This window comes from Triticum urartu, chromosome 2 (genome assembly GCF_003073215.2).
Source record: "Triticum urartu cultivar G1812 chromosome 2, Tu2.1, whole genome shotgun sequence".
Lineage (NCBI taxonomy): Eukaryota > Viridiplantae > Streptophyta > Magnoliopsida > Poales > Poaceae > Triticum > Triticum urartu.
In genome coordinates, this window is record NC_053023.1 from 20,092,108 (window position 1) to 20,100,912 (window position 8,805).

The 8,805-nt window shown below is 42.6% G+C and overlaps 1 long non-coding RNA gene across 3 annotated transcripts; it reads right to left on the reverse strand.

Moving 5' to 3' along the window:
• Positions 1-1,510: 1,510 nt before the first annotated feature.
• Positions 1,511-8,122, reverse strand: LOC125540734. 3 transcript variants are annotated; one of them, XR_007297370.1, is made up of 3 exons: positions 7,915-8,095; positions 7,727-7,842; positions 1,511-1,573 (listed from the first exon to the last, which is right to left on the reverse strand). It is a non-coding gene; the product is annotated as an uncharacterized LOC125540734 (long non-coding RNA). The 3 variants fall into 3 exon arrangements; XR_007297371.1 differs by lacking the exon at positions 1,511-1,573 and adding an exon at positions 7,069-7,564 and having other exon boundaries at positions 7,915-8,097; XR_007297369.1 differs by lacking the exon at positions 1,511-1,573 and having other exon boundaries at positions 7,580-7,842; positions 7,915-8,122.
• Positions 8,123-8,805: the final 683 nt, after the last annotated feature.

The window sequence follows — 8,805 nt, forward strand, 5'->3', positions numbered from 1 at the left end:
GGGGGGGGGGGGGGGGGGAGGCGAAAAGTAAGGCCGTCCGTATTAAATAGCGGCTCAGGCGCCATTAATGGAGAGGAAGGCGGGCGGCCATGGAAGTCAAAGGGCTCGCTTCCTAGTGAGCCTGCGCAGCGTAAAGCTCGCACGCTTCCCGGTGAGCCTATGCATTGGAGGACAGCTTGCACGCCTTTCGGTCAGCCTGCGCACCGGACTGCGCTCGCACGCCTCCCGTTCAGTCAAGATCAAGCAGCTGTCCGCACGGCACCTCCTACAACCATAAAAACCAAGACACGTGGTGTCACGTGAATGGTTAACAGAACGCACACATTTTGAATTATACAAACATTTGAGATATTAAGTGGCAGCTATTTTTTCAAAATGCCTTTGTTGGCTATCATTATTCGAGTGCGCCTTCTCTCAAAATGGACACGAAAAATACCACATCATGTTGGGCACCATTCCATGATAGAATGCCAAGTTACTACAATTTAAAAACCATGCATCTCAATGTTTTGTCGGAAATCAACGGTGCCCTGGTGTTTGAAAATCATTCTCATTTATTGCATGGGACCAAAGCATGCACCCAATGACACATATTTTATTTTTCAACCAATTTATATGCACTGGAGCATGTGCATGTAGTTCAAATTTGAATTATGCACATATGGATTGAAAACTTAGTTAATGCATAAAAATGTCCAAAAGAACCCCGAAAAATCACAAAAGTTGACACAACACTGCTGTTGTTCTATGTTGACACGAGAAAAAATTTAGAAGCAATAAGAGGCAGTGGATATCGTTTCGTCCTCAAAAGGTGGGACGTTCCCTACCAAAACCATGATGCTTGTTGTGAGAAGCTCTGGTTTGTGAGAACCATATACCCAAACCTGCCCCAAATGGGACAAATTTTTTACCATGGCATGTTGATGCCGCTCCATGAAAGCATGCCAAGTTTCATGAATTTCTGACGAGTTTTGGATTTACAAGAATTTAAAAACGAGGCATCTCAATGTTTTGCCGGTAATCAACGGTGCCCTGGTGTTTGAAATTCATTCTCATTTCTTGCATGGGACCTAAGCATGCACCCAAGGACACAGATTTGATTTTTCAACCAATTTATATGCACTGGAGCATGTGCATGTAGTTCAAATTTGAATTATGCACATAAATGCATTGAAAACTCAGTTAATGCATAAAAATATCCAAACGAACCCCGAAAAATCCCAAAAATTGATACAACAATCCTGTTGTTCTATGTTGACACGAGTAAATTTTTTAAAGCCATAAGAGGCAATGGATATCGTTTCGTCCCCAAATGTGGGACGTTCCTTACCGAAACCATCATGCTTGTTGTGAGAAGCTCTGATTTGTGAGAAGCATATACCCGAACCTGCCCCAAATGGAACAAAATTTTTAACACAGCATGTTGATGCCGCTCCATGATAGCATGCCAAGTTTCATGAATTTCAGACGAGTTTTGGATTTAATAGCATTCAAAAACCAGGCATCTCAATGTTTTATCGGCAATTAACAGTGCCCTGGTGTTTGAATTTCATTCCCATCTCTTGCATGGTACCTAGAAATTCACCCAAGGAGACATATTAGATTTTTCAACCAACCTTAGTGCATTGGAGCATGTGCTTGTAGGTCAAATTTGAATTATGCACATAAAATGCCTAGAAAACCCAGTTAATGCATAAAAATGTCCAAACGAACCCCGAAAAACCACAAAAAATGACACAACACTCCTGTTGTTCTATGTTGACACTAGAAAATATTTGAAAGCAATAAAAGGAAATGGATATCGTTTCGTCCCCAAAGTTGGGACGTTCCCAATCGAAACCATCGTGGTTGTTGTGAGAAGCTTATACCCGAACCTTCCCCAAACGGGACAATTTTTTTTACCATGGCATGTTGATGCCGCTCCATGATAGCATGCCAAGTTTCATGACTTTCAGACGAGTTTTCAATTTACTAGAATTTAAAAACCAGGCATCTCAATGTTTTTCCGGCAATCAACAGTGTCCCGGTGTTTGAATTTCATTCCCATCTCTTGCATGGGACCAAGAAATTCACCCAAGGACACACTTGTGATTTTTCAACCAACTTTAGTGCATTGGAGCTTGTGCTTGTAGTTCAAATTTGAAGTATGCACCTAAAATGCCTAGAAAAAATAGTTAATGTATAAAAAGGCCAAACGAACCCCGAAAAATTCCAAGATTGAACACAAAACTCCTGTTGTTCTATGTTGACACTAGAAATTTTTTTGAAAGCAATAAGAGGCAACGGGTATCGTTCCGTCACCAAAGGTGGTACTTTCCGTATCGAAACCATCATGCTTGTTGTGAGAAGCTCTTGTTTGTGAGAAGCTTCTACCCGAACCTGCCCCAAATGGGACAAAATTTTCACCATGGCATGTTGATGCCGCTCCATGATAGCATGCCAAGTATCATGAATTTCAGATGTGTTTTGGATTTACTAGAATTTAAAAACCAGGCATCTCAACGTTTTGCCGGCAATCAACAGTGCCATGGTGTTTGAATTTCATTACCATCTCTTGCATGGGACCTAGAAATTCACCCAAGGACACACATGTGATTTCTCAACCAACTTTGGTGCATTGGAGCTTGTGCTTGTAGTTCAAATTTGAATTATGCACATAAATGCATTGAAAACTCAATTAATGCATAAAAATGACCAAACGAACCCCGAAAAATCCCAAAAATTGACACAACACTTATGTGGTTCTATTTTGACACGAGTAAATTTTTAGAAGCCATAAGAAGCAATGGATATCGTTTCATTCCCAAAGTTGGGACGTTCCCTACCGAAACTATCGTGCTTATTGTGAGAAGCTCTGGTTTGTGAGAAGCATATACCCGAACCTGCCCCAAATGGGACTAATTTTTTAACATGGCATGTTGATGCCGCTCCATGATAGCATGCTAAGTTTCATGAATTTCAGATGAGTTTTGGATTTACTAGAATTTAAAAACCAGGCATCTCAATGTTTAGTCGGCAATCAACAGTGTCCTAGTGTTTGAATTTCATTCCAATCTCTTGAATGGGACCTAGAAATTCACCCAAGGACACACATGTGATTTCTCAACCAACTTTGGTGCATTGGACCATGTGCTTGTAGTTCAAATTTGAATTATACACATAGATGCATTGAAAACTCAGTTAATGCATAAAAATGTCCAAACGAACCCCGAAAAATCCCAAAAATTGACACAACAGTCCTGTGGTTCTATGTTGACACGAGTAAATTTTTGAAAGCCATAAGAGGCAATGGATATCGTTCTGTCCCCAAAGGTGGGACGTTCCCTACCGAAACCATCATGCTTGTTGTGAGAATCTCTGGTTTGTGAGAAGCATATACCCGAACCTGCCCCAAATGGGACAAATTTTTTAACACGACATGTTGATGCCGCTCCATGATAGCATGCCAAGTTTCATGAATTTCATACGAGTTTTGGATTTACTAGAATTTAAAAACCAGGCATCTCAATGTTTTGTCGGCAATCAACAATGCACTGGTGCTTGAATTTTATTCCCGTCTGTTGCATGGGACCAAGAAATTCACCCAAGGACACATATTAGATTTTTCAACCAACCTTAGTGCATTGGAGCATGTGCTTGTAGTTCAAATTTGAATTATGCACATAAAATGCCTAGAAAACCTAGTTAATGCATAAAAATGTCCAAACGAACCACGAAAAATCACAAAAAATGACACAACACTCCTGTTGTTCTATGTTGACACTAGAAAATATTTGAAAGCAATAAGAGGCAATGGATATCGTTTCGTCCCCAAAGTTGGGACGTTCCCTATCGAAACCATCATGCTTGTTGTGATAAGCCTATACCCGAACTTGCCCCAAACTGGACAATTTTTTTACCATGGCATGTTGATGCCGCTCCGTAATAGCATGCCAAGTTTCATGAATTTCAGACGAGTTTTGGATTTACTAGAATTTAAAGCCAGACATCTCAATGTTTTGCCGGAAATCAACAGTGCCCTGGTGTTTGAATTTCATTCCCATCTCTTGCATGGGACCAAGAAATTCACCCAAGGACACACATGTGATTTTTCAACCAACTTTAGTGCATTGGAGCATGTGCTTGTAGTTCAAATTTGAATTATGCACCTAAAATGCCTAGAAAACACAGTTAATGTATAAAAAGGCCAAACGAACCCCGGAAAATTCCAGGATTGAACACAAAACTCCTCTTGTTCTATGTTGACACTAGAAATTTTTTGAAAGCAGTAAGAGGCAACGGGTATCGTTCTGTCACCAAAGGTGGTACTTTCCCTATCGAAACCATCATGCTTGTTGTGAGAAGCTCTGGTTTGTGAGAAGCTTATACCCGAACCTGCCCTAAATGGGAAAAAAATTCTCGACGGCATGTTGATGTCGCTCCATGATAGAATGCCATGTTTGATGAATTTCAAACGAGTTTTGGATTTACTAGAATTTAAAAACCAGGCATCTCAACATTTTGCCGGCAATCAACAGTGCCCTGGTGTTTGAATTTAATTCCCATCTCTTGCATGGGACCTAGAAATTCACGCAAGGACACAGATGTGACTTTTCAACCAACTTTGGTGCATTGGAGCATGTTCTTGTAATTCAAATTTGAATGAAGCAGATAAAATGCCTAGAAAACCAAGTTAATGTATAAAAAAGGCCAAACGAACCCAGGAAAATTCCAAGATTGAACACAACACTCCTGTTGTTCTATGTTTACACTAGAAATTTCTTGAAAGCAATAAGAGGCAACGAATATCGTCTCATCCCCAAAGGTGGTACATTTCCTATCGAGACCATCATGCTTGTTGTGAGAAGCTCTGATTTGTGAGAAGCTTATACCAAAACCTGCCCCAAATGGGGCAAAATTTTCACCACGGCATGTTGATGCAGCTCCATGATAGCATGCCAAGTTTCATGAATTTCAGATGACTGTTGGATTTACTAGAATTTAAAAACCAGGCATCTCAACGTTTTGCCAGCAATCAACAGTGCCCTGGTGTTTGAAATTCATTCCCATCTCTTGCATGGGACCTAGAAATTCACCCAATGACACATGTGATTTTTCAACCAACTTTGGTGCATTGGAGCATGTGCTTGTAGTTCAAATTTAAATTATGCACATAAAATGCCTAGAAAACACAGTTAATGTATAAAAAAGGCCAAACCAACCCCGAAAAATTCCAAGATTGAACACAAAACTCCTGTTGTTCTATGTTGACACTAGAAATTTTTTTGAAAGCAATAAGAGGCAACGGGTATCGTTCCGTCACCAAAGGTGGTACTTTCCCTATCGAAACCATCATGCTTGTTGTGAGAAGCTCTTGTTTGTGAGAAGCTTCTACCCGAACCTGCCCCAAATGGGACAAAATTTTCACCACGGCATGTTGATGCCGCTCCATGATAGCATGCCAAGTATCATGAATTTCAGACGAGTTTTGGATTTACTAGAATTTAAAAACTAGGCATCTCAACGTTTTGCCGGCAATCAACAATGCCATGGTGTTTGAATTTCATTACCATCTCTTGTATGGGCCCTAGAAATTCACCCAACGACACACATGTGATTTTTCAACCAACTTTAGTGCATTGGAGCATGTGCTTGTAGTTCAAATTTGAATTATGCAGATAAAATGCCTAGAAAACCCAGTTAATGTATAAAAAAGGCCAAACGAACCCCGAAAAATTCATTCCCATTTCTTCCATGGGACCTAAGCATGCACTCAAGGACACAGGTTTGATTTTTCAACCAATTTGTATGCACCATTTTGTAATTCAAATCAAGTAGATCCCACACTGTTTATTCTCACCAACCGTGTGAGATATAGTAAAAAATATCTTGGAGCACCGTTGGTGTATAGTATGCCTATGGCTTACGCGAGAAGGTGCGTCGGCTACAGTCCGTAGCCGGCGCGTCAAGCACACTAGCTCGCTCCCCCAAAACTCCCGCCTCTGCATCCCTCTCTGCTTTAGTCCCTTGATTCAAATTTTCAGTAGCCCCGGCATTTTACTCCTGCCTCTGCATCCCTCGCAATCTAAAAAATATCTGCTCGTCCTTGATACAAATTTTCAGTAGCCCCGCCTTGTTACTCCCTCCGAGTAAAATTTTTAGTTGCCGCAGTATTTCCTCAAACACAACCTCTGCTCACACAGACACACACAACCCTCGAAACCATTGGTAGGTCGCCGCCATCGCCGGCGCCTCCATCCTCAACCTCTACCTGTGTGCCGGGGATCTTGAGTAGCCAATGGCCAAAAAGAGGTTTATCGCGGCCTTTTTGCCCAAAGCCAGCGAGGTGGCCGCCGAGGTGTCCCCGTCGTCCTCCGCGGGCCCGATCCGCTGTCGCCGGTCCCCCGATGCACCCTCCGCCGCGCCCCTACGCCGGTTTGAGGACTTCCCCGTCCTCCCCCGCGACACGGCAGCCGAAGAACTCCTACCTCGCGGTCCGGCAGTGATACGTCTCCAACGTATCTAGAATTTTTGATTGCTCCATGCTATATTATCTATTGTTTTGGACATTATTGGGATTTATTATCCATTTTTATATTATTTTTGGGACTAACCTATTAACCGGAGGCCCAACCCAGAATTGCTGTTTTTTTGGCCTATTTTAGGGTTTCGAAGAAAAGGAATATGAAACGGAGTCCAAACGGAATGAAACCTCCGGGAACGTGATTTTTCTCACCGAACATGATCCAGAGGACTTGGAACCTACGTCAAGAAACAAGGGAGGGGGCCACGAGGTAGGGGGCGCGCGCCTACCCCCCTTCCCCAGGCGCGCCCTCCACCCTCGTGGGCCCCCTGTTGCTCCACCGACGTACTCTTTCCTCCTATATATACCTACATACCCCCAAACGATCAGATACGGAGCCAAAACCATAATTCCACCGCCGCAACTTTCTGTGTCCACGAGATCCCATCTTGGGGCCTGTTCCGGAGCTCCGCCGGAGGGGGTATCCATCACGGAGGGCTTCTACATCAACACCATAGCCCTCCGATGAAGTGTGAGTAGTTCACCTCAGACCTAAGGGTCCATAGTTATTAGCTAGATGGCTTCTTCTTTCTTTTTGGATGTCAATACAATGTTCTTCCCCTCTCTTGTGGAGAACTATTCGATGTAATCTTCTGTCGCTTGCTACCTTGTCTAGGCTAGGCCTTATCTTCAAACTGTGCTGAAGGAAGGGTATTGACGATGGCACTCCTTTGGCTTGAGCCAGTACTTATAGTCAACGAAAGGTGGTCCACGGATCTGATTGTAGTTTTTGTTACATCTGGTGTTTTCTGCACTAACATAATTGATTATGAATAGATCAAAAATTTCTCTCGCTAAGAAAAAAAAGAGACAAATAGCAAAACCCTCCTAGAGCACATCCCCTTCTCCACCCTTTTTTTCTTTTTGACGAAAAGACCTTCTCCACTCTTTGGTTGTCTAGAATACCACCCTGCCGCCAGAGGCCGATTCATCGCCTGCGAGGACCAAGCGTCACCGCCACATGGCCTTATGGGACACACACAAGACAACCATATTCTCTAGCTGCATGTAGTTCAATAGACGAAACTAGGCTTTCTCAAATTTCCGTTACACCCGTGTGCAGATGCAGCATAATCCGAAATAGGAACATGAACAAATCAGAAATAGGAGTACATAACGCAACCAAAAAAAAGGAGGGGTACAACAAGTATGGTGAAGCAATACCGTTTTATTTCATCCGTGCGAGCCTTTAACAGGGACAAATTCAGCTTTAGATTCCATCTCAACGAACTACGCAGAGCTCAAATTCATCATAACGACATCACCAATGGCTGGGCTGGCTGCAGATAATAGTTCTCAGATATTGAAAGAAGAGCAAGAAGGAGGAGAAGAAGAGGAAGAGTAGGAGAGACCTGCACATGTACTAGTCTGGTCGAGTTGCCTTCATGATGGCCATGCAGGTTTGTGCTCTCTCTGCAGTTTCTTCCTTTCAGAGCCAAAGGTATAGCGTGAGAGGTATGTCTCCAATCGAGCTCTGCTGTAGCAACTAGCAGTACGTGCAAAACTAGAGCAGGGAGACTCTCCCGCAGGATGATAGTCTTATCACCAACCAACAACTCCAAAGTTGCTCCATCAGAAAAGCACTCAAAGCTGTCGTGTACGTACTAAAGCTTTAATATACTATTGTTTACTCCATGATTAGGGATAAACAATTACCCCAGCAACTCCCAACAAGCTAACCTCCGCACTCAAAGTGTGACAAAATTAAAGGGCACTGTGGTTGGTGCTGTCCTAGTCTACCTCCGTGTCCAGCAACTACATCTTTCTGCTTTTGCAGGATCACAACCAGAACCACTTTCACAGATACATTCACCAGTCTGTCATCAATTATTCTCAGATAAACTAGCAAAACTTTCCAAGGTAAACAAAATTACAGGGATTCACGCGCATGCATGTCAAATTAACTTAGACAAGTACTACTGAATATTACCTCTCCTGAAATGTTTCTCACCACCTGATCGAATAGAAGGACAGCTCTTCTATGATCTATCATGTATGCAAGTACAATACGCTCCTGTGTAGCAAGCTCAGCATGCAAGTTGTATATTAGTATTCAAAATACCTAAACACTACTAGAATCTGGTTTTGACCCAAGTTCCGACACTTCACTGAGTTCATTCTATCGGGAACTCGGCAAACTTCTGTCTGCCGAGTTTAATCCAAAATTGGACTCGGGAGTGATAAGCAACTCAGTAGAGCTGTGCCTTTGCTAGGTTCCAATGAAAAACAACTAGGCGAACTTA